The 23,202-nt window shown below is 48.0% G+C and overlaps 15 non-coding genes and 3 pseudogenes across 15 annotated transcripts; all 18 read left to right on the top strand.

Annotated features, from left to right (window-relative positions):
* The first annotated feature begins 4,413 nt into the window (after positions 1-4,413).
* Positions 4,414-4,587, top strand: LOC139619707 (U2 spliceosomal RNA; annotated as a pseudogene).
* Positions 4,588-4,982: 395 nt separating this feature from the next.
* On the top strand, positions 4,983-5,095 carry LOC139619302 (U5 spliceosomal RNA). The gene has a single exon (XR_011690304.1). It is a non-coding gene; the product is annotated as a U5 spliceosomal RNA (small nuclear RNA).
* A 166-nt stretch (positions 5,096-5,261) lies between these two features.
* LOC139619595 (U2 spliceosomal RNA) lies at positions 5,262-5,453 on the top strand. The gene has a single exon (XR_011690586.1). It is a non-coding gene; the product is annotated as a U2 spliceosomal RNA (small nuclear RNA).
* A 395-nt stretch (positions 5,454-5,848) lies between these two features.
* LOC139619301 (U5 spliceosomal RNA) lies at positions 5,849-5,961 on the top strand. The gene has a single exon (XR_011690303.1). It is a non-coding gene; the product is annotated as a U5 spliceosomal RNA (small nuclear RNA).
* A 166-nt stretch (positions 5,962-6,127) lies between these two features.
* Positions 6,128-6,319, top strand: LOC139619594 (U2 spliceosomal RNA). The gene has a single exon (XR_011690585.1). It is a non-coding gene; the product is annotated as a U2 spliceosomal RNA (small nuclear RNA).
* A 395-nt stretch (positions 6,320-6,714) lies between these two features.
* On the top strand, positions 6,715-6,829 carry LOC139618985 (U5 spliceosomal RNA). Its single transcript, XR_011689989.1, has one exon. It is a non-coding gene; the product is annotated as a U5 spliceosomal RNA (small nuclear RNA).
* A 164-nt stretch (positions 6,830-6,993) lies between these two features.
* On the top strand, positions 6,994-7,185 carry LOC139618836 (U2 spliceosomal RNA). The gene has a single exon (XR_011689844.1). It is a non-coding gene; the product is annotated as a U2 spliceosomal RNA (small nuclear RNA).
* Positions 7,186-7,572: 387 nt separating this feature from the next.
* Positions 7,573-7,687, top strand: LOC139618984 (U5 spliceosomal RNA). Its single transcript, XR_011689987.1, has one exon. It is a non-coding gene; the product is annotated as a U5 spliceosomal RNA (small nuclear RNA).
* Positions 7,688-7,851: 164 nt separating this feature from the next.
* Positions 7,852-8,043, top strand: LOC139619593 (U2 spliceosomal RNA). The gene has a single exon (XR_011690584.1). It is a non-coding gene; the product is annotated as a U2 spliceosomal RNA (small nuclear RNA).
* A 399-nt stretch (positions 8,044-8,442) lies between these two features.
* On the top strand, positions 8,443-8,557 carry LOC139619306 (U5 spliceosomal RNA). Its single transcript, XR_011690307.1, has one exon. It is a non-coding gene; the product is annotated as a U5 spliceosomal RNA (small nuclear RNA).
* Positions 8,558-8,721: 164 nt separating this feature from the next.
* LOC139619613 (U2 spliceosomal RNA) lies at positions 8,722-8,913 on the top strand. The gene has a single exon (XR_011690605.1). It is a non-coding gene; the product is annotated as a U2 spliceosomal RNA (small nuclear RNA).
* A 395-nt stretch (positions 8,914-9,308) lies between these two features.
* On the top strand, positions 9,309-9,423 carry LOC139618983 (U5 spliceosomal RNA). The gene has a single exon (XR_011689986.1). It is a non-coding gene; the product is annotated as a U5 spliceosomal RNA (small nuclear RNA).
* A 164-nt stretch (positions 9,424-9,587) lies between these two features.
* LOC139618824 (U2 spliceosomal RNA) lies at positions 9,588-9,779 on the top strand. The gene has a single exon (XR_011689833.1). It is a non-coding gene; the product is annotated as a U2 spliceosomal RNA (small nuclear RNA).
* Positions 9,780-10,166: 387 nt separating this feature from the next.
* LOC139618982 (U5 spliceosomal RNA) lies at positions 10,167-10,281 on the top strand. Its single transcript, XR_011689985.1, has one exon. It is a non-coding gene; the product is annotated as a U5 spliceosomal RNA (small nuclear RNA).
* A 5,753-nt stretch (positions 10,282-16,034) lies between these two features.
* On the top strand, positions 16,035-16,209 carry LOC139619831 (U2 spliceosomal RNA; annotated as a pseudogene).
* Positions 16,210-16,608: 399 nt separating this feature from the next.
* On the top strand, positions 16,609-16,723 carry LOC139618981 (U5 spliceosomal RNA). Its single transcript, XR_011689984.1, has one exon. It is a non-coding gene; the product is annotated as a U5 spliceosomal RNA (small nuclear RNA).
* A 5,744-nt stretch (positions 16,724-22,467) lies between these two features.
* LOC139619657 (U2 spliceosomal RNA) lies at positions 22,468-22,646 on the top strand (annotated as a pseudogene).
* Positions 22,647-23,033: 387 nt separating this feature from the next.
* Positions 23,034-23,148, top strand: LOC139618980 (U5 spliceosomal RNA). Its single transcript, XR_011689983.1, has one exon. It is a non-coding gene; the product is annotated as a U5 spliceosomal RNA (small nuclear RNA).
* The last annotated feature ends 54 nt before the right edge of the window (positions 23,149-23,202 follow it).

The following is a 23,202-nucleotide window of genomic DNA, read 5'->3' as shown; positions in this document are numbered from 1 at the left end:
AAATCTCCCGCCAGATACTGTGATTGGAGAGGAGGGATCATGTGAGGCGGGAGAGGGGGAGGGGCCTGCAACAGCCCCATCAATGGAGAGTGGAGAGGAGGATGGGGAGATGCAGGAAGTGGGCGGAGCTAGTTCAGAAATGGAAGATTTTCAACCACCTGAAAATAGTGAGGATGCCCCCCTCCCCGATGCCCAGCAAACAAAGAGACTTGCATCGGAATTGTCCTCTGAGTCTCCTGTAGCCTCAGAGAAGAGGGGAAGAGTTGGGACTCTCTCAGACAGTTCATCTGTGGAGGAGCCCAGAGTCTTCCCCTCCAATTCACCAAATGAAGTCTCTTTCCTGACAGTAGCTCTACAATCAACCCCTAAGGACTCCAAGCTAAATGCAGCCTTGCGTCAAAGGCCAACCCCCAGAGTCCGACGGGGGAATGGAGCTCAACTCCCTCCTTCATCACCTGTTGAAGTGAAGGAGGAGCCCCGTTCACAAGAAATAGTCTAACTGCCTTTTTTTTTAAAAAAAAAAAGATATTTTAGCATCTTAAACCTCTATTTAGTGTTTTTAAAATTTCATACCTGTTGTTTTTAATCATACTCATGACACTCACCTTCTCAACCATCAATGTGAGAAGTGTGAAGTCGAGAGTTAGAGCCCAGAGTGTTTTATCCTTTCTTAATTCTACAAAGTCAGATGTGTTTTTAATGCAGGAATGTGGCATACCGTTTTTAAAACACTACCGACAGTGGGAGGAGATGTGGCCACAGACATCGATATGGAGCGGATCAAACCAAAATAAGAACGATGGAGTGGCCATTTTAATAAAAAACCCTCAGGTTCTGGTGAAGGGTAGCACTGTGGTGAGAGACGGTAGGGCACTTTTAGCACACTTGACCTTTATGGGACAGGATTTTAACCTTCTCAATATTTATGGCTTTAACGACAAAAATGACAGGTATGACCTTTTAGAAGACCTGCAGTCCCACATGCTAGGGAGAGTGCCATTAGTTTTAGGAGGTGATTTTAACTGTATTTTAAGTCGAAAAGATAGAAAAAGAACAGGGGAAGATTTTAAAATTGACAAAACATCGGTTTTATTACAGGGCATATGCAGGGATTTTAAACTACAAGACTGTTTTAAAACCATGCATCCCAGAGAGGAGGGCTTCACCTGGTTCAGTGGTGATGGCACCAGAGCCTCTCGCATAGATTTTATTTTCACACGGGACTGCCCGCCGACCGATGCTAGATTGACCCCTGTTTTCTTTTCTGACCACCTGATGCTCTCCTGCACCCTTTCACTCTCTTCAGGTGTGACTTTTGGAAGTGGTCTGTGGAAACTCAACTGCTCCCTGCTTGAAGATCAACATCTAGTTCAGCAGTACAGGGAGCAGTACCGAGAGTGGCAGACCCTTCAAGACATGTACGATACACGAGCACACTGGTGGGAGATGGTGAAGGGAAAGACCCAGACTTTTTTCAGACAGGCAGGCAAAAAAAGAAAGGGCAAGGAGAACAGACGCATGATGGGACTGCAGAAGCGACTACAGCGCTATTTTAACCTCAACCAAAATGGAATGGATTTTAATGAAGAAATTAGAGAAATCAAATCAGAGATGTCGGTTTTAGCTGAAATTAAAAGCAAGGGTGTCATTTTAAGGAGCAGGGAACGGGAAATAGAGGAGGGTGAGAAGTGCACCAGGTATTTTTTTAAGAAAATTGTTAGTAAAGGGGGGACCATTTTAAAACTAAAAAAGGAAAACGGGTGCATAACAGAGAATATCGAAGAAATTAAACAGATTGTGGAAAATTTTTACGTAGAATTGTATAAAGAAAAGCCCATTAGAATAGACACCATGAATGAAGTTTTAAAATCCATCGATAAAAAAGTAAAAGACAGTGTGCTTTTAACCCAAGATTTTACCATTCTAGAGTTAAATAAATGTTTGTCAAGTTTTAAAAAAGGGAAGTCCCCAGGACAGGATGGACTTCCCTTGGAATTTTATTTGACCTTTTGGGACATTTTAGCACCTGATTTGATCGATGTTTTTAAAGACTTTGAGCACCTAGACCGACTTCCTGACAGTTTTAGAGTAGGGATAGTGACTCTACTGCACAAAAACAAAGACAAGACCGACCTGATGAACTGGAGACCTATCGCACTTTTAAACCTTGATTGTAAACTTTTTAGCAAACTTTTAGCCTCACGTATGTCCTTGTTTTTAAAGGGGGTGATTCACCCGGATCAAGGCTGTGCCATCCCAGGGAGGAAGATCACCGACAGCCTGGTACTGATCCGAGACACCATCTGTTACGCGAGAGACAGAAACATCCGGCTAGTAGTCCTAAATTTAGATTTTGAGAAAGCCTTCGATCGGGTCTCGCACCAGTACCTTTTCAAGGTACTGCAAAAAATGGGGTTCCCAGAAAGGTTTCTAGCTTGGGTGGGATTGCTGTATCGGGACATTACCAGCAAATTTGTGATTAACGGGCATTTGACAAAAGCAGTCGATATTAACTGCGGTGTCCGTCAGGGTTGTCCGTTATCTGCCCTCCTATACATAACATGTATAGAACCGCTGGCACAGATCTTGAGAAGGGATCAACGAATCAATGGGTTGGGAGTACCGGGGAGCGGGGGACTGGACACCAAGTGTATTTTATACATGGACGACGTGAACATTTTATGCACCGACCTTTTATCCGTCAACAGGACGCTGGACTTGACTGACTGGTTTGGACAGGCTTCTGGGTCAAAGTTGAACAAAAACAAGACCCAAGCCCAATTTTATGGACCGTGGACAGCGACTGAGATGACAGGACTCCCTTTGACTGTGACCCAGACTGACCAAAAAATACTGGGGATCAAATTTGACAGGGAGGGAGAAGGAACAACAAATTGGCCAGACGTGGTAGGGAAAGTAAAACAAAGACTAGGATATTGGGGACTTAGAGGACTGACTATTGAAGGAAAGGTTTTAATCATCAAAGCGGTGATTTTACCTTTGCTTTTACTCATCAGTTCTGTTTTTATCCCACCTAGGAGAGTGCTTTTAGATCTGGAGCGAGCCATCTTTTATTTCCTGTGGGGCTCCAAGTGGGAGAGACTGAGGAGGGAGGTCATGAAAAGGCCAAAAGAGAAAGGAGGAAAAGGAGTGCCTGACCTGTACTTGTTTTTAGGAAGCCGATACACCGCACTACACCTCAAACAAGCCACAGACCCATCCGGAAACCCCAAAACTACAGCCATGACACGTTTCTGGATGGGATCGTACCTCAGACGATTGAAGATTTTACCTACAGATCTTAAAGTACCCGTGTCTTTTAGCCTGCCACCAGCCTATGCTTTTATCCCGACGTTTTTAAAGCATTTTAAACTGGAGCAGGAGGAGCTGCATATTTTAACCAACCACCGTTCTCTGATCTCTGTTGTGCAGGAGCAGGAGCCAGTGAGTCCAGTGCGCGGGCTCGCATTTGGCGAGCCCTCAACAGTTTGGCGCAACGTGAACCATTCCGCTCTTCCAAACAGACTCCGGGACCTGTCATGGATGGTGGCTCATGAGATTCTCCCAGTCAGGTCCGTCATGCACTCCCGGGGCATGTCAACACGCTCAACCTGCCCCCGACCCGGTTGTGGCGCGCCAGAGTCGGTGAGGCATTTGCTCTGGGAGTGCAGCGCTGCCGTAGACCAGTGGGCAATGGCCGGCTCCTTGCAATTCCCGTACTTGCCAGCAAGGGAGGTCCTTACAGCACAACTGGTGCTCTATGGGGTGAGCCAAAAAACACTGAAGAAAGATGACTTTGCCCAGATGTGGCTCACCCTAGCCGCCATCAAAGACGCCATATGGACCTCCAGAAACTTGCTGGTAAGGAAGCACATGCAGATCCCCCCCGTGGCTGTGATCCGGATGGCTGTAGGCGGCAGGCCTAGGACACAGCCACAAAGAAGCATCGCCTCTGTGCCCATTCGGACGAAGGAGCCGGAGCCACACATGAAAAGGTCAAAGCAGCGGCGGCCTGGCTCTCCGGGTGAGGCAGGTGGGAAGGAGCAACAGGGTGAGGATCTCCTCTGAGCACCACGACAGGATCCCGAGAGACCAAATGTTTGGGGGAGCGGAATGAGTGACCCTGGGTAGGGACTCACTCTGCTCCTGCACAAAATTAGAAAGAAGAGAAGTTTTAAACCAATGCACTCCCTTTTAAAGATTTGGGACACTCCATGGTTTTCATTTGTGAGATGGATTTTATGTTTGACAACATGTAAAACCCCTTGAAATATTTGTTTTTAATGTTTTAAAAAAAAAACAAACAAACAAACAATGGTTTTACAACTATTTATCATAGTGTTGTGATTATAATGTACCCTTTGTATCTCAAGATGTAAACCTTCTTTGAAAAAACTTGAAATGAGTGTCAATAAATCTTTTCGAAAGAAAAATCTGTTCTTATCAGTTTAATATCTGATATGTCCTCTACCCGAGGACAAACATATTAAACGGATTTTTAGAACTGGGAGCTGAAAAAGGGGCTTGCTCCGTTCACTCCACGCATCGACCTGGCATTGCAGTGCCGCCGGGAACGGTGCACCCTTCTCTGGCCGTGTGGAAAAGCAAGCAAGCAAGCAAGCAAGCAAACAATGACGCAAACGTACAGTTTCAAATGCCCCTCTGGCAGTGGCTGGAGGAAGGTGAGTCAACCTGCCCCACAGCTGATATCCCTCACGCGCCCTGGAAGGGCTGCTAGCCTCCAATCAACCCCGCATTTTCCCTGTATTTTGGTCCCCGGGGGCCTGCAAGCGCCTGATAACTTGAGAAATTTGTGGGGATTGCATGTTGAGGCCCAGACACTTTTCTCCACAGCCCGATTGGCTAGAGCCCGTGACAACATGGGGAGGGGGCGGGGATTTGGCAAGCTAAGAGAAGGCTACCGTGAGGGCGGTGACTGGGACCAATGGGGTCCTCGGCCGCTCTTGAGGAGAGGCCTGTACTGACTCTGGTTTCTCTTCATCACGCACAAGTCTTTCGCCTTTTACTAAAGACTTCCGTGGAGAGGAACACCAATGAGTTTAAGCTATTTTTGGCAGGCTCTGCCGTATGGCTGAACCCTTTGAGTTTGTGAAAAGTCAAACAGCTGTCGAGGTCAGGAATGGGGAGGTGGGCAGAGGTGGTGAAAAGCAGCCATTGCTCCGCTCATGTCAAAAGCAGCCAACCGCGACCAGCGAGATTTGTGCCAAGAGCCTGGCTGGAACGCCAGACACTTTGGGCCCATCGCTTCTCGGCCTTTTGGCTAAGATCAAGTGTAGTATCTGTTCTTATCAGTTTAATATCTGATATGTCCTCTACCCGAGGACGAACATATTAAACGGATTTTTAGAACTGGGAGCTGAAAAAGGGGCTTGCTCCGTTCACTCCACGCATCGACCTGGCATTGCAGTGCCGCCGGGAACGGTGCACCCTTCTCTGGCCGTGTGGAAAAGCAAGCAAGCAAGCAAGCAAGCAAACAATGACGCAAACGTACAGTTTCAAATGCCCCTCTGGCAGTGGCTGGAGGAAGGTGAGTCAACCTGCCCCACAGCTGATATCCCTCACGCGCCCTGGAAGGGCTGCTAGCCTCCAATCAACCCCGCATTTTCCCTGTATTTTGGTCCCCGGGGGCCTGCAAGCGCCTGATAACTTGAGAAATTTGTGGGGATTGCATGTTGAGGCCCAGACACTTTTCTCCACAGCCCGATTGGCTAGAGCCCGTGACAACATGGGGAGGGGGCGGGGATTTGGCAAGCTAAGAGAAGGCTACCGTGAGGGCGGTGACTGGGACCAATGGGGTCCTCGGCCGCTCTTGAGGAGAGGCCTGTACTGACTCTGGTTTCTCTTCATCACGCACAAGTCTTTCGCCTTTTACTAAAGACTTCCGTGGAGAGGAACACCAATGAGTTTAAGCTATTTTTGGCAGGCTCTGCCGTATGGCTGAACCCTTTGAGTTTGTGAAAAGTCAAACAGCTGTCGAGGTCAGGAATGGGGAGGTGGGCAGAGGTGGTGAAAAGCAGCCATTGCTCCGCTCATGTCAAAAGCAGCCAACCGCGACCAGCGAGATTTGTGCCAAGAGCCTGGCTGGAACGCCAGACACTTTGGGCCCATCGCTTCTCGGCCTTTTGGCTAAGATCAAGTGTAGTATCTGTTCTTATCAGTTTAATATCTGATATGTCCTCTACCCGAGGACGAACATATTAAACGGATTTTTAGAACTGGGAGCTGAAAAAGGGGCTTGCTCCGTTCACTCCACGCATCGACCTGGCATTGCAGTGCCGCCGGGAACGGTGCACCCTTCTCTGGCCGTGTGGAAAAGCAAGCAAGCAAGCAAGCAAGCAAACAATGACGCAAACGTACAGTTTCAAATGCCCCTCTGGCAGTGGCTGGAGGAAGGTGAGTCAACCTGCCCCACAGCTGATATCCCTCACGCGCCCTGGAAGGGCTGCTAGCCTCCAATCAACCCCGCATTTTCCCTGTATTTTGGTCCCCGGGGGCCTGCAAGCGCCTGATAACTTGAGAAATTTGTGGGGATTGCATGTTGAGGCCCAGACACTTTTCTCCACAGCCCGATTGGCTAGAGCCCGTGACAACATGGGGAGGGGGCGGGGATTTGGCAAGCTAAGAGAAGGCTACCGTGAGGGCGGTGACTGGGACCAATGGGGTCCTCGGCCGCTCTTGAGGAGAGGCCTGTACTGACTCTGGTTTCTCTTCATCACGCACAAGTCTTTCGCCTTTTACTAAAGACTTCCGTGGAGAGGAACACCAATGAGTTTAAGCTATTTTTGGCAGGCTCTGCCGTATGGCTGAGCCCTTTGAGTTTGTGAAAAGTCAAACAGCTGTCGAGGTCAGGAATGGGGAGGTGGGCGGAGGTGGTGAAAAGCAGCCATTGCTCCGCTCATGTCAAAAGCAGCCAACCGCGACCAGCGAGATTTGTGCCAAGAGCCTGGCTGGAACGCCAGACACTTTGGGCCCATCGCTTCTCGGCCTTTTGGCTAAGATCAAGTGTAGTATCTGTTCTTATCAGTTTAATATCTGATATGTCCTCTACCCGAGGACAAACATATTAAACGGATTTTTAGAACTGGGAGCTGAAAAAGGGGCTTGCCCCGTTCACTCCACGCATCGACCTGGCATTGCAGTGCCGCCGGGAACGGTGCACCCTTCTCTGGCCGTGTGGAAAAGCAAGCAAGCAAGCAAGCAATGACGCAAACGTACAGTTTCAAATGCCCCTCTGGCAGTGGCTGGAGGAAGGTGAGTCAACCTGCCCCACAGCTGATATCCCTCACGCGCCCTGGAAGGGCTGCTAGCCTCCAATCAACCCCGCATTTTCCCTGTATTTTGGTCCCCGGGGGCCTGCAAGCGCCTGATAACTTGAGAAATTTGTGGGGATTGCATGTTGAGGCCCAGACACTTTTCTCCACAGCCCGATTGGCTAGAGCCCGTGACAACATGGGGAGGGGGCGGGGATTTGGCAAGCTAAGAGAAGGCTACCGTGAGGGCGGTGACTGGGACCAATGGGGTCCTCGGCCGCTCTTGAGGAGAGGCCTGTACTGACTCTGGTTTCTCTTCATCACGCACAAGTCTTTCGCCTTTTACTAAAGACTTCCGTGGAGAGGAACACCAATGAGTTTAAGCTATTTTTGGCAGGCTCTGCCGTATGGCTGAGCCCTTTGAGTTTGTGAAAAGTCAAACAGCTGTCGAGGTCAGGAATGGGGAGGTGGGCGGAGGTGGTGAAAAGCAGCCATTGCTCCGCTCATGTCAAAAGCAGCCAACCGCGACCAGCGAGATTTGTGCCAAGAGCCTGGCTGGAACGCCAGACACTTTGGGCCCATCGCTTCTCGGCCTTTTGGCTAAGATCAAGTGTAGTATCTGTTCTTATCAGTTTAATATCTGATATGTCCTCTACCCGAGGACGAACATATTAAACGGATTTTTAGAACTGGGAGCTGAAAAAGGGGCTTGCTCCGTTCACTCCACGCATCGACCTGGCATTGCAGTGCCGCCGGGAACGGTGCACCCTTCTCTGGCCGTGTGGAAAAGCAAGCAAGCAAGCAAGCAAGCAAGCAAACAATGACGCAAACGTACAGTTTCAAATGCCCCTCTGGCAGTGGCTGGAGGAAGGTGAGTCAACCTGCCCCACAGCTGATATCCCTCACGCGCCCTGGAAGGGCTGCTAGCCTCCAATCAACCCCGCATTTTCCCTGTATTTTGGTCCCCGGGGGCCTGCAAGCGCCTGATAACTTGAGAAATTTGTGGGGATTGCATGTTGAGGCCCAGACACTTTTCTCCACAGCCCGATTGGCTAGAGCCCGTGACAACATGGGGAGGGGGCGGGGATTTGGCAAGCTAAGAGAAGGCTACCGTGAGGGCGGTGACTGGGACCAATGGGGTCCTCGGCCGCTCTTGAGGAGAGGCCTGTACTGACTCTGGTTTCTCTTCATCACGCACAAGTCTTTCGCCTTTTACTAAAGACTTCCGTGGAGAGGAACACCAATGAGTTTAAGCTGTTTTTGGCAGGCTCTGCCGTATGGCTGAGCCCTTTGAGTTTGTGAAAAGTCAAACAGCTGTCGAGGTCAGGAATGGGGAGGTGGGCGGAGGTGGTGAAAAGCAGCCATTGCTCCGCTCATGTCAAAAGCAGCCAACCGCGACCAGCGAGATTTGTGCCAAGAGCCTGGCTGGAACGCCAGACACTTTGGGCCCATCGCTTTTCGGCCTTTTGGCTAAGATCAAGTGTAGTATCTGTTCTTATCAGTTTAATATCTGATATGTCCTCTACCCGAGGACAAACATATTAAACGGATTTTTAGAACTGGGAGCTGAAAAAGGGGCTTGCCCCGTTCACTCCACGCATCGACCTGGCATTGCAGTGCCGCCGGGAACGGTGCACCCTTCTCTGGCCGTGTGGAAAAGCAAGCAAGCAAGCAAGCAAGCAAACAATGACGCAAACGTACAGTTTCAAATGCCCCTCTGGCAGTGGCTGGAGGAAGGTGAGTCAACCTGCCCCACAGCTGATATCCCTCACGCGCCCTGGAAGGGCTGCTAGCCTCCAATCAACCCCGCATTTTCCCTGTATTTTGGTCCCCGGGGGCCTGCAAGCGCCTGATAACTTGAGAAATTTGTGGGGATTGCATGTTGAGGCCCAGACACTTTTCTCCACAGCCCGATTGGCTAGAGCCCGTGACAACATGGGGAGGGGGCGGGGATTTGGCAAGCTAAGAGAAGGCTACCGTGAGGGCGGTGACTGGGACCAATGGGGTCCTCGGCCGCTCTTGAGGAGAGGCCTGTACTGACTCTGGTTTCTCTTCATCACGCACAAGTCTTTCGCCTTTTACTAAAGACTTCCGTGGAGAGGAACACCAATGAGTTTAAGCTATTTTTGGCAGGCTCTGCCGTATGGCTGAGCCCTTTGAGTTTGTGAAAAGTCAAACAGCTGTCGAGGTCAGGAATGGGGAGGTGGGCGGAGGTGGTGAAAAGCAGCCATTGCTCCGCTCATGTCAAAAGCAGCCAACCGCGACCAGCGAGATTTGTGCCAAGAGCCTGGCTGGAACGCCAGACACTTTGGGCCCATCGCTTCTCGGCCTTTTGGCTAAGATCAAGTGTAGTATCTGTTCTTATCAGTTTAATATCTGATATGTCCTCTACCCGAGGACAAACATATTAAACGGATTTTTAGAACTGGGAGCTGAAAAAGGGGCTTGCCCCGTTCACTCCACGCATCGACCTGGCATTGCAGTGCCGCCGGGAACGGTGCACCCTTCTCTGGCCGTGTGGAAAAGCAAGCAAGCAAGCAAGCAATGACGCAAACGTACAGTTTCAAATGCCCCTCTGGCAGTGGCTGGAGGAAGGTGAGTCAACCTGCCCCACAGCTGATATCCCTCACGCGCCCTGGAAGGGCTGCTAGCCTCCAATCAACCCCGCATTTTCCCTGTATTTTGGTCCCCGGGGGCCTGCAAGCGCCTGATAACTTGAGAAATTTGTGGGGATTGCATGTTGAGGCCCAGACACTTTTCTCCACAGCCCGATTGGCTAGAGCCCGTGACAACATGGGGAGGGGGCGGGGATTTGGCAAGCTAAGAGAAGGCTACCGTGAGGGCGGTGACTGGGACCAATGGGGTCCTCGGCCGCTCTTGAGGAGAGGCCTGTACTGACTCTGGTTTCTCTTCATCACGCACAAGTCTTTCGCCTTTTACTAAAGACTTCCGTGGAGAGGAACACCAATGAGTTTAAGCTATTTTTGGCAGGCTCTGCCGTATGGCTGAGCCCTTTGAGTTTGTGAAAAGTCAAACAGCTGTCGAGGTCAGGAATGGGGAGGTGGGCGGAGGTGGTGAAAAGCAGCCATTGCTCCGCTCATGTCAAAAGCAGCCAACCGCGACCAGCGAGATTTGTGCCAAGAGCCTGGCTGGAACGCCAGACACTTTGGGCCCATCGCTTCTCGGCCTTTTGGCTAAGACTGCGGTCGCCTCCTTTTGATGGTTAAATTCTTGCCTGTTGTGGCTCTGAGTTAAACCAGCTCTTGGGAGGAAATTGTCTACATTCCTTGTTTAAAGTTGTGCAACTTTTCTGTAGTTGCATATCTTAAACAAATAGGAATTCATTGGCCCAGAGAATCTCTTACCTGCGCTCTGCCGGATTCAACACCTTGTCCAGGCCAAAACTTGAAAAGGTAAGTACGTTTTTAGATTTTTTTCCTTTTTATATTTTTAATTGTATTTACTTATTTATTGTTCATTGTTTTTTTGTCCATTGTAAGTTTTTTACTGATTTTAGATCCTTTTAGCTTGTGGTGCCTCCACCATGTCGGCCACCCATGCCAACATGCGGAGGCACCACAGCGTCCGTTTTAAGTTTAAAGAAAAGGATGGAAAGCTCCTGGAGATGTCAAGGCTAGATTTCTCCAGGAAGCTAATCCAACAGGCTTTGAAATTCACAGCAAACGATTTGAATTGTATTTTGACACTACCATTAAATACAGGTTTTGATGTAAGCTTCCAGTCTGCGGCTATCTTGAGAGAATTTTGGACAAGATTTGAGTCTGTGAAACCCCAGTTTTCTGCATTTGTTGTTGAAAAACTGACTGATAATGCATTGAAAACAGTCATTGTCAGAATGTTTAATGAGACAGTGAATGCAGAAGACATTTGTATATGGCTGGGGAGATACTGCACTGTTAAAGGCCAGGCTACCAAAGTGAGAGATGAGGACGGCATCTGGAATTGCGCTTGGAGGGTCCCCATTCAACAATGGCAGGACCCCCAGGGCTTCCAAGGCCTGAAACATCTGCCGTCAATGATAGTTCTGGGTGAAAACAGGGGCTACATCCACTACCAAGGTCAGCCCAAGCTCTGCCGCAAGTGCGGTGAGCATGGGCACCTGGTAGAAGCGTGCACAAAAACCTTTTGCGGAAAGTGTAGAGAAATTGGGCACACTTTTGAGGAGTGCACCAATGGCAGGAAGTGCAACCTTTGTGGAGAAACAAATCATCTCTTCAGAGCTTGCCCCAAATCGTTTGCCAACAAACTAAAGGCAGCAAAAGCCAATGAACAAAATGGAGGACAAAAAGAAAAAGAGCAGGTTGAAGAGGCTGGGCAGGAAAATTCAAATCTCCCGCCAGATACTGTGATTGGAGAGGAGGGATCATGTGAGGCGGGAGAGGGGGAGGGGCCTGCAACAGCCCCATCAATGGAGAGTGGAGAGGAGGATGGGGAGATGCAGGAAGTGGGCGGAGCTAGTTCAGAAATGGAAGATTTTCAACCACCTGAAAATAGTGAGGATGCCCCCCTCCCCGATGCCCAGCAAACAAAGAGACTTGCATCGGAATTGTCCTCTGAGTCTCCTGTAGCCTCAGAGAAGAGGGGAAGAGTTGGGACTCTCTCAGACAGTTCATCTGTGGAGGAGCCCAGAGTCTTCCCCTCCAATTCACCAAATGAAGTCTCTTTCCTGACAGTAGCTCTACAATCAACCCCTAAGGACTCCAAGCTAAATGCAGCCTTGCGTCAAAGGCCAACCCCCAGAGTCCGACGGGGGAATGGAGCTCAACTCCCTCCTTCATCACCTGTTGAAGTGAAGGAGGAGCCCCGTTCACAAGAAATAGTCTAACTGCCTTTTTTTTTTAAAAAAAAAGATATTTTAGCATCTTAAACCTCTATTTAGTGTTTTTAAAATTTCATACCTGTTGTTTTTAATCATACTCATGACACTCACCTTCTCAACCATCAATGTGAGAAGTGTGAAGTCGAGAGTTAGAGCCCAGAGTGTTTTATCCTTTCTTAATTCTACAAAGTCAGATGTGTTTTTAATGCAGGAATGTGGCATACCGTTTTTAAAACACTACCGACAGTGGGAGGAGATGTGGCCACAGACATCGATATGGAGCGGATCAAACCAAAATAAGAACGATGGAGTGGCCATTTTAATAAAAAACCCTCAGGTTCTGGTGAAGGGTAGCACTGTGGTGAGAGACGGTAGGGCACTTTTAGCACACTTGACCTTTATGGGACAGGATTTTAACCTTCTCAATATTTATGGCTTTAACGACAAAAATGACAGGTATGACCTTTTAGAAGACCTGCAGTCCCACATGCTAGGGAGAGTGCCATTAGTTTTAGGAGGTGATTTTAACTGTATTTTAAGTCGAAAAGATAGAAAAAGAACAGGGGAAGATTTTAAAATTGACAAAACATCGGTTTTATTACAGGGCATATGCAGGGATTTTAAACTACAAGACTGTTTTAAAACCATGCATCCCAGAGAGGAGGGCTTCACCTGGTTCAGTGGTGATGGCACCAGAGCCTCTCGCATAGATTTTATTTTCACACGGGACTGCCCGCCGACCGATGCTAGATTGACCCCTGTTTTCTTTTCTGACCACCTGATGCTCTCCTGCACCCTTTCACTCTCTTCAGGTGTGACTTTTGGAAGTGGTCTGTGGAAACTCAACTGCTCCCTGCTTGAAGATCAACATCTAGTTCAGCAGTACAGGGAGCAGTACCGAGAGTGGCAGACCCTTCAAGACATGTACGATACACGAGCACACTGGTGGGAGATGGTGAAGGGAAAGACCCAGACTTTTTTCAGACAGGCAGGCAAAAAAAGAAAGGGCAAGGAGAACAGACGCATGATGGGACTGCAGAAGCGACTACAGCGCTATTTTAACCTCAACCAAAATGGAATGGATTTTAATGAAGAAATTAGAGAAATCAAATCAGAGATGTCGGTTTTAGCTGAAATTAAAAGCAAGGGTGTCATTTTAAGGAGCAGGGAACGGGAAATAGAGGAGGGTGAGAAGTGCACCAGGTATTTTTTTAAGAAAATTGTTAGTAAAGGGGGGACCATTTTAAAACTAAAAAAGGAAAACGGGTGCATAACAGAGAATATCGAAGAAATTAAACAGATTGTGGAAAATTTTTACGTAGAATTGTATAAAGAAAAGCCCATTAGAATAGACACCATGAATGAAGTTTTAAAATCCATCGATAAAAAAGTAAAAGACAGTGTGCTTTTAACCCAAGATTTTACCATTCTAGAGTTAAATAAATGTTTGTCAAGTTTTAAAAAAGGGAAGTCCCCAGGACAGGATGGACTTCCCTTGGAATTTTATTTGACCTTTTGGGACATTTTAGCACCTGATTTGATCGATGTTTTTAAAGACTTTGAGCACCTAGACCGACTTCCTGACAGTTTTAGAGTAGGGATAGTGACTCTACTGCACAAAAACAAAGACAAGACCGACCTGATGAACTGGAGACCTATCGCACTTTTAAACCTTGATTGTAAACTTTTTAGCAAACTTTTAGCCTCACGTATGTCCTTGTTTTTAAAGGGGGTGATTCACCCGGATCAAGGCTGTGCCATCCCAGGGAGGAAGATCACCGACAGCCTGGTACTGATCCGAGACACCATCTGTTACGCGAGAGACAGAAACATCCGGCTAGTAGTCCTAAATTTAGATTTTGAGAAAGCCTTCGATCGGGTCTCGCACCAGTACCTTTTCAAGGTACTGCAAAAAATGGGGTTCCCAGAAAGGTTTCTAGCTTGGGTGGGATTGCTGTATCGGGACATTACCAGCAAATTTGTGATTAACGGGCATTTGACAAAAGCAGTCGATATTAACTGCGGTGTCCGTCAGGGTTGTCCGTTATCTGCCCTCCTATACATAACATGTATAGAACCGCTGGCACAGATCTTGAGAAGGGATCAACGAATCAATGGGTTGGGAGTACCGGGGAGCGGGGGACTGGACACCAAGTGTATTTTATACATGGACGACGTGAACATTTTATGCACCGACCTTTTATCCGTCAACAGGACGCTGGACTTGACTGACTGGTTTGGACAGGCTTCTGGGTCAAAGTTGAACAAAAACAAGACCCAAGCCCAATTTTATGGACCGTGGACAGCGACTGAGATGACAGGACTCCCTTTGACTGTGACCCAGACTGACCAAAAAATACTGGGGATCAAATTTGACAGGGAGGGAGAAGGAACAACAAATTGGCCAGACGTGGTAGGGAAAGTAAAACAAAGACTAGGATATTGGGGACTTAGAGGACTGACTATTGAAGGAAAGGTTTTAATCATCAAAGCGGTGATTTTACCTTTGCTTTTACTCATCAGTTCTGTTTTTATCCCACCTAGGAGAGTGCTTTTAGATCTGGAGCGAGCCATCTTTTATTTCCTGTGGGGCTCCAAGTGGGAGAGACTGAGGAGGGAGGTCATGAAAAGGCCAAAAGAGAAAGGAGGAAAAGGAGTGCCTGACCTGTACTTGTTTTTAGGAAGCCGATACACCGCACTACACCTCAAACAAGCCACAGACCCATCCGGAAACCCCAAAACTACAGCCATGACACGTTTCTGGATGGGATCGTACCTCAGACGATTGAAGATTTTACCTACAGATCTTAAAGTACCCGTGTCTTTTAGCCTGCCACCAGCCTATGCTTTTATCCCGACGTTTTTAAAACATTTTAAACTGGAGCAGGAGGAGCTGCATATTTTAACCAACCACCGTTCTCTGATCTCTGTTGTGCAGGAGCAGGAGCCAGTGAGTCCAGTGCGCGGGCTCCCATTTGGCGAGCCCTCAACAGTTTGGCGCAACGTGAACCATTCCGCTCTTCCAAACAGACTCCGGGACCTGTCATGGATGGTGGCTCATGAGATTCTCCCAGTCAGGTCCGTCATGCACTCCCGGGGCATGTCAACACGCTCAACCTGCCCCCGACCCGGTTGTGGCGCGCCAGAGTCGGTGAGGCATTTGCTCTGGGAGTGCAGCGCTGCCGTAGACCAGTGGGCAATGGCCGGCTCCTTGCAATTCCCGTACTTGCCAGCAAGGGAGGTCCTTACAGCACAACTGGTGCTCTATGGGGTGAGCCAAAAAACACTGAAGAAAGATGACTTTGCCCAGATGTGGCTCACCCTAGCCGCCATCAAAGACGCCATATGGACCTCCAGAAACTTGCTGGTAAGGAAGCACATGCAGATCCCCCCCGTGGCTGTGATCCGGATGGCTGTAGGCGGCAGGCCTAGGACACAGCCACAAAGAAGCATCGCCTCTGTGCCCATTCGGACGAAGGAGCCGGAGCCACACATGAAAAGGTCAAAGCAGCGGCGGCCTGGCTCTCCGGGTGAGGCAGGTGGGAAGGAGCAACAGGGTGAGGATCTCCTCTGAGCACCACGACAGGATCCCGAGAGACCAAATGTTTGGGGGAGCGGAATGAGTGACCCTGGGTAGGGACTCACTCTGCTCCTGCACAAAATTAGAAAGAAGAGAAGTTTTAAACCAATGCACTCCCTTTTTAAAGATTTGGGACACTCCATGGTTTTCATTTGTGAGATGGATTTTATGTTTGACAACATGTAAAACCCCTTGAAATATTTGTTTTTAATGTTTTAAAAAAAAAAAAACAAACAAACAAACAATGGTTTTACAACTATTTATCATATTGTTGTGATTATAATGTACCCTTTGTATCTCAAGATGTAAACCTTCTTTGAAAAAACTTGAAATGAGTGTCAATAAATCTTTTCGAAAGAAAAAATCTGTTCTTATCAGTTTAATATCTGATATGTCCTCTACCCGAGGACAAACATATTAAACGGATTTTTAGAACTGGGAGCTGAAAAAGGGGCTTGCTCCGTTCACTCCACGCATCGACCTGGCATTGCAGTGCCGTCGGGAACGGTGCACCCTTCTCTGGCCGTGTGGAAAAGCAAGCAAGCAAGCAAGCAAGCAAGCAAACAATGACGCAAACGTACAGTTTCAAATGCCCCTCTGGCAGTGGCTGGAGGAAGGTGAGTCAACCTGCCCCACAGCTGATATCCCTCACGCGCCCTGGAAGGGCTGCTAGCCTCCAATCAACCCCGCATTTTCCCTGTATTTTGGTCCCCGGGGGCCTGCAAGCGCCTGATAACTTGAGAAATTTGTGGGGATTGCATGTTGAGGCCCAGACACTTTTCTCCACAGCCCGATTGGCTAGAGCCCGTGACAACATGGGGAGGGGGCGGGGATTTGGCAAGCTAAGAGAAGGCTACCGTGAGGGCGGTGACTGGGACCAATGGGGTCCTCGGCCGCTCTTGAGGAGAGGCCTGTACTGACTCTGGTTTCTCTTCATCACGCACAAGTCTTTCGCCTTTTACTAAAGACTTCCGTGGAGAGGAACACCAATGAGTTTAAGCTATTTTTGGCAGGCTCTGCCGTATGGCTGAGCCCTTTGAGTTTGTGAAAAGTCAAACAGCTGTCGAGGTCAGGAATGGGGAGGTGGGCGGAGGTGGTGAAAAGCAGCCATTGCTCCGCTCATGTCAAAAGCAGCCAACCGCGACCAGCGAGATTTGTGCCAAGAGCCTGGCTGGAACGCCAGACACTTTGGGCCCATCGCTTCTCGGCCTTTTGGCTAAGACTGCGGTCGCCTCCTTTTGATGGTTAAATTCTTGCCTGTTGTGGCTCTGAGTTAAACCAGCTCTTGGGAGGAAATTGTCTACATTCCTTGTTTAAAGTTGTGCAACTTTTCTGTAGTTGCATATCTTAAACAAATAGGAATTCACTGGCCCAGAGAATCTCTTACCTGCGCTCTGCCGGATTCAACACCTTGTCCAGGCCAAAACTTGAAAAGGTAAGTACGTTTTTAGATTTTTTTCCTTTTTATATTTTTATTTGTATTTACTTATTTATTGTTCATTGTTTTTTTGTCCATTGTAAGTTTTTTACTGATTTTAGATCCTTTTAGCTTGTGGTGCCTCCACCATGTCGGCCACCCATGCCAACATGCGGAGGCACCACAGCGTCCGTTTTAAGTTTAAAGAAAAGGATGGAAAGCTCCTGGAGATGTCAAGGCTAGATTTCTCCAGGAAGCTAATCCAACAGGCTTTGAAATTCACAGCAAACGATTTGAATTGTATTTTGACCCTACCATTAAATAAAGGTTTTGATGTAAGCTTCCAGTCTGCGGCTATCTTGAGAGAATTTTGGACAAGATTTGAGTCTGTGAAACCCCAGTTTTCTGCATTTGTTGTTGAAAAACTGACTGATAATGCATTGAAAACAGTCATTGTCAGAATGTTTAATGAGACAGTGAATGCAGAAGACATTTGTATATGGCTGGGGAGATACTGCACTGTTAAAGGCCAGGCTACCAAAGTGAGAGATGAGGACGGCATCTGGAATTGCGCTTGGAGGGTCCCCATTCAACAATGGCAGGACCCCCAGGGCTTCCAAGGCCTGAAACATCTGCCGTCAATGATAGTTCTGGGTGAAAACAGGGGCTACATCCACTACCAAGGTCAGCCCAAGCTCTGCCGCAAGTGCGGTGAGCATGGGCACCTGGTAGAAGCGTGCACAAAAACCTTTTGCGGAAAGTGTAGAGAAATTGGGCACACTTTTGAGGAGTGCACCAATGGCAGGAAGTGCAACCTTTGTGGAGAAACAAATCATCTCTTCAGAGCTTGCCCCAAATCGTTTGCCAACAAACTAAAGGCAGCAAAAGCCAATGAACAAAATGGAGGACAAAAAGAAAAAGAGCAGGTTGAAGAGGCTGGGCAGGAAAATTCAAATCTCCCGCCAGATACTGTGATTGGAGAGGAGGGATCATGTGAGGCGGGAGAGGGGGAGGGGCCTGCAACAGCCCCATCAATGGAGAGTGGAGAGGAGGATGGGGAGATGCAGGAAGTGGGCGGAGCTAGTTCAGAAATGGAAGATTTTCAACCACCTGAAAATAGTGAGGATGCCCCCCTCCCCGATGCCCAGCAAACAAAGAGACTTGCATCGGAATTGTCCTCTGAGTCTCCTGTAGCCTCAGAGAAGAGGGGAAGAGTTGGGACTCTCTCAGACAGTTCATCTGTGGAGGAGCCCAGAGTCTTCCCCTCCAATTCACCAAATGAAGTCTCTTTCCTGACAGTAGCTCTACAATCAACCCCTAAGGACTCCAAGCTAAATGCAGCCTTGCGTCAAAGGCCAACCCCCAGAGTCCGACGGGGGAATGGAGCTCAACTCCCTCCTTCATCACCTGTTGAAGTGAAGGAGGAGCCCCGTTCACAAGAAATAGTCTAACTGCCTTTTTTTTTTTTAAAAAAAAAAAGATATTTTAGCATCTTAAACCTCTATTTAGTGTTTTTAAAATTTCATACCTGTTGTTTTTAATCATACTCATGACACTCACCTTCTCAACCATCAATGTGAGAAGTGTGAAGTCGAGAGTTAGAGCCCAGAGTGTTTTATCCTTTCTTAATTCTACAAAGTCAGATGTGTTTTTAATGCAGGAATGTGGCATACCGTTTTTAAAACACTACCGACAGTGGGAGGAGATGTGGCCACAGACATCGATATGGAGCGGATCAAACCAAAATAAGAACGATGGAGTGGCCATTTTAATAAAAAACCCTCAGGTTCTGGTGAAGGGTAGCACTGTGGTGAGAGACGGTAGGGCACTTTTAGCACACTTGACCTTTATGGGACAGGATTTTAACCTTCTCAATATTTATGGCTTTAACGACAAAAATGACAGGTATGACCTTTTAGAAGACCTGCAGTCCCACATGCTAGGGAGAGTGCCATTAGTTTTAGGAGGTGATTTTAACTGTATTTTAAGTCGAAAAGATAGAAAAAGAACAGGGGAAGATTTTAAAATTGACAAAACATCGGTTTTATTACAGGGCATATGCAGGGATTTTAAACTACAAGACTGTTTTAAAACCATGCATCCCAGAGAGGAGGGCTTCACCTGGTTCAGTGGTGATGGCACCAGAGCCTCTCGCATAGATTTTATTTTCACACGGGACTGCCCGCCGACCGATGCTAGATTGACCCCTGTTTTCTTTTCTGACCACCTGATGCTCTCCTGCACCCTTTCACTCTCTTCAGGTGTGACTTTTGGAAGTGGTCTGTGGAAACTCAACTGCTCCCTGCTTGAAGATCAACATCTAGTTCAGCAGTACAGGGAGCAGTACCGAGAGTGGCAGACCCTTCAAGACATGTACGATACACGAGCACACTGGTGGGAGATGGTGAAGGGAAAGACCCAGACTTTTTTCAGACAGGCAGGCAAAAAAAGAAAGGGCAAGGAGAACAGACGCATGATGGGACTGCAGAAGCGACTACAGCGCTATTTTAACCTCAACCAAAATGGAATGGATTTTAATGAAGAAATTAGAGAAATCAAATCAGAGATGTCGGTTTTAGCTGAAATTAAAAGCAAGGGTGTCATTTTAAGGAGCAGGGAACGGGAAATAGAGGAGGGTGAGAAGTGCACCAGGTATTTTTTTAAGAAAATTGTTAGTAAAGGGGGGACCATTTTAAAACTAAAAAAGGAAAACGGGTGCATAACAGAGAATATCGAAGAAATTAAACAGATTGTGGAAAATTTTTACGTAGAATTGTATAAAGAAAAGCCCATTAGAATAGACACCATGAATGAAGTTTTAAAATCCATCGATAAAAAAGTAAAAGACAGTGTGCTTTTAACCCAAGATTTTACCATTCTAGAGTTAAATAAATGTTTGTCAAGTTTTAAAAAAGGGAAGTCCCCAGGACAGGATGGACTTCCCTTGGAATTTTATTTGACCTTTTGGGACATTTTAGCACCTGATTTGATCGATGTTTTTAAAGACTTTGAGCACCTAGACCGACTTCCTGACAGTTTTAGAGTAGGGATAGTGACTCTACTGCACAAAAACAAAGACAAGACCGACCTGATGAACTGGAGACCTATCGCACTTTTAAACCTTGATTGTAAACTTTTTAGCAAACTTTTAGCCTCACGTATGTCCTTGTTTTTAAAGGGGGTGATTCACCCGGATCAAGGCTGTGCCATCCCAGGGAGGAAGATCACCGACAGCCTGGTACTGATCCGAGACACCATCTGTTACGCGAGAGACAGAAACATCCGGCTAGTAGTCCTAAATTTAGATTTTGAGAAAGCCTTCGATCGGGTCTCGCACCAGTACCTTTTCAAGGTACTGCAAAAAATGGGGTTCCCAGAAAGGTTTCTAGCTTGGGTGGGATTGCTGTATCGGGACATTACCAGCAAATTTGTGATTAACGGGCATTTGACAAAAGCAGTCGATATTAACTGCGGTGTCCGTCAGGGTTGTCCGTTATCTGCCCTCCTATACATAACATGTATAGAACCGCTGGCACAGATCTTGAGAAGGGATCAACGAATCAATGGGTTGGGAGTACCGGGGAGCGGGGGACTGGACACCAAGTGTATTTTATACATGGACGACGTGAACATTTTATGCACCGACCTTTTATCCGTCAACAGGACGCTGGACTTGACTGACTGGTTTGGACAGGCTTCTGGGTCAAAGTTGAACAAAAACAAGACCCAAGCCCAATTTTATGGACCGTGGACAGCGACTGAGATGACAGGACTCCCTTTGACTGTGACCCAGACTGACCAAAAAATACTGGGGATCAAATTTGACAGGGAGGGAGAAGGAACAACAAATTGGCCAGACGTGGTAGGGAAAGTAAATCAAAGACTAGGATATTGGGGACTTAGAGGACTGACTATTGAAGGAAAGGTTTTAATCATCAAAGCGGTGATTTTACCTTTGCTTTTACTCATCAGTTCTGTTTTTATCCCACCTAGGAGAGTGCTTTTAGATCTGGAGCGAGCCATCTTTTATTTCCTGTGGGGCTCCAAGTGGGAGAGACTGAGGAGGGAGGTCATGAAAAGGCCAAAAGAGAAAGGAGGAAAAGGAGTGCCTGACCTGTACTTGTTTTTAGGAAGCCGATACACCGCACTACACCTCAAACAAGCCACAGACCCATCCGGAAACCCCAAAACTACAGCCATGACACGTTTCTGGATGGGATCGTACCTCAGACGATTGAAGATTTTACCTACAGATCTTAAAGTACCCGTGTCTTTTAGCCTGCCACCAGCCTATGCTTTTATCCCGACGTTTTTAAAGCATTTTAAACTGGAGCAGGAGGAGCTGCATATTTTAACCAACCACCGTTCTCTGATCTCTGTTGTGCAGGAGCAGGAGCCAGTGAGTCCAGTGCGCGGGCTCGCATTTGGCGAGCCCTCAACAGTTTGGCGCAACGTGAACCATTCCGCTCTTCCAAACAGACTCCGGGACCTGTCATGGATGGTGGCTCATGAGATTCTCCCAGTCAGGTCCGTCATGCACTCCCGGGGCATGTCAACACGCTCAACCTGCCCCCGACCCGGTTGTGGCGCGCCAGAGTCGGTGAGGCATTTGCTCTGGGAGTGCAGCGCTGCCGTAGACCAGTGGGCAATGGCCGGCTCCTTGCAATTCCCGTACTTGCCAGCAAGGGAGGTCCTTACAGCACAACTGGTGCTGTATGGGGTGAGCCAAAAAACACTGAAGAAAGATGACTTTGCCCAGATGTGGCTCACCCTAGCCGCCATCAAAGACGCCATATGGACCTCCAGAAACTTGCTGGTAAGGAAGCACATGCAGATCCCCCCCGTGGCTGTGATCCGGATGGCTGTAGGCGGCAGGCCTAGGACACAGCCACAAAGAAGCATCGCCTCTGTGCCCATTCGGACGAAGGAGCCGGAGCCACACATGAAAAGGTCAAAGCAGCGGCGGCCTGGCTCTCCGGGTGAGGCAGGTGGGAAGGAGCAACAGGGTGAGGATCTCCTCTGAGCACCACGACAGGATCCCGAGAGACCAAATGTTTGGGGGAGCGGAATGAGTGACCCTGGGTAGGGACTCACTCTGCTCCTGCACAAAATTAGAAAGAAGAGAAGTTTTAAACCAATGCACTCCCTTTTAAAGATTTGGGACACTCCATGGTTTTCATTTGTGAGATGGATTTTATGTTTGACAACATGTAAAACCCCGTGAAATATTTGTTTTTAATGTTTTAAAAAAAACAAACAATGGTTTTACAACTATTTATCAAATTGTTGTGATTATAATGTACCCTTTGTATCTCAAGATGTAAACCTTCTTTGAAAAAAACTTGAAATGAGTGTCAATAAATCTTTTCGAAAGAAAAAAAAAATCTGTTCTTATCAGTTTAATATCTGATATGTCCTCTACCCGAGGACAAACATATTAAACGGATTTTTAGAACTGGGAGCTGAAAAAGGGGCTTGCCCCGTTCACTCCACGCATCGACCTGGCATTGCAGTGCCGCCGGGAACGGTGCACCCTTCTCTGGCCGTGTGGAAAAGCAAGCAAGCAAGCAAACAATGACGCAAACGTACAGTTTCAAATGCCCCTCTGGCAGTGGCTGGAGGAAGGTGAGTCAACCTGCCCCACAGCTGATATCCCTCACGCGCCCTGGAAGGGCTGCTAGCCTCCAATCAACCCCGCATTTTCCCTGTATTTTGGTCCCCGGGGGCCTGCAAGCGCCTGATAACTTGAGAAATTTGTGGGGATTGCATGTTGAGGCCCAGACACTTTTCTCCACAGCCCGATTGGCTAGAGCCCGTGACAACATGGGGAGGGGGCGGGGATTTGGCAAGCTAAGAGAAGGCTACCGTGAGGGCGGTGACTGGGACCAATGGGGTCCTCGGCCGCTCTTGAGGAGAGGCCTGTACTGACTCTGGTTTCTCTTCATCACGCACAAGTCTTTCGCCTTTTACTAAAGACTTCCGTGGAGAGGAACACCAATGAGTTTAAGCTATTTTTGGCAGGCTCTGCCGTATGGCTGAGCCCTTTGAGTTTGTGAAAAGTCAAACAGCTGTCGAGGTCAGGAATGGGGAGGTG

Source organism: Trachinotus anak, unplaced genomic scaffold (assembly GCF_046630095.1).
Source record: "Trachinotus anak isolate AG129_WGS33_773 ecotype Australia unplaced genomic scaffold, CSIRO_AGI_Tana_v1 ptg000003l, whole genome shotgun sequence".
Taxonomy (NCBI): Eukaryota; Metazoa; Chordata; class Actinopteri; order Carangiformes; family Carangidae; genus Trachinotus; species Trachinotus anak.
Note: the sequence above shows the minus strand (reverse complement) of the source record. Positions and strands in the feature narration are given on the sequence as shown.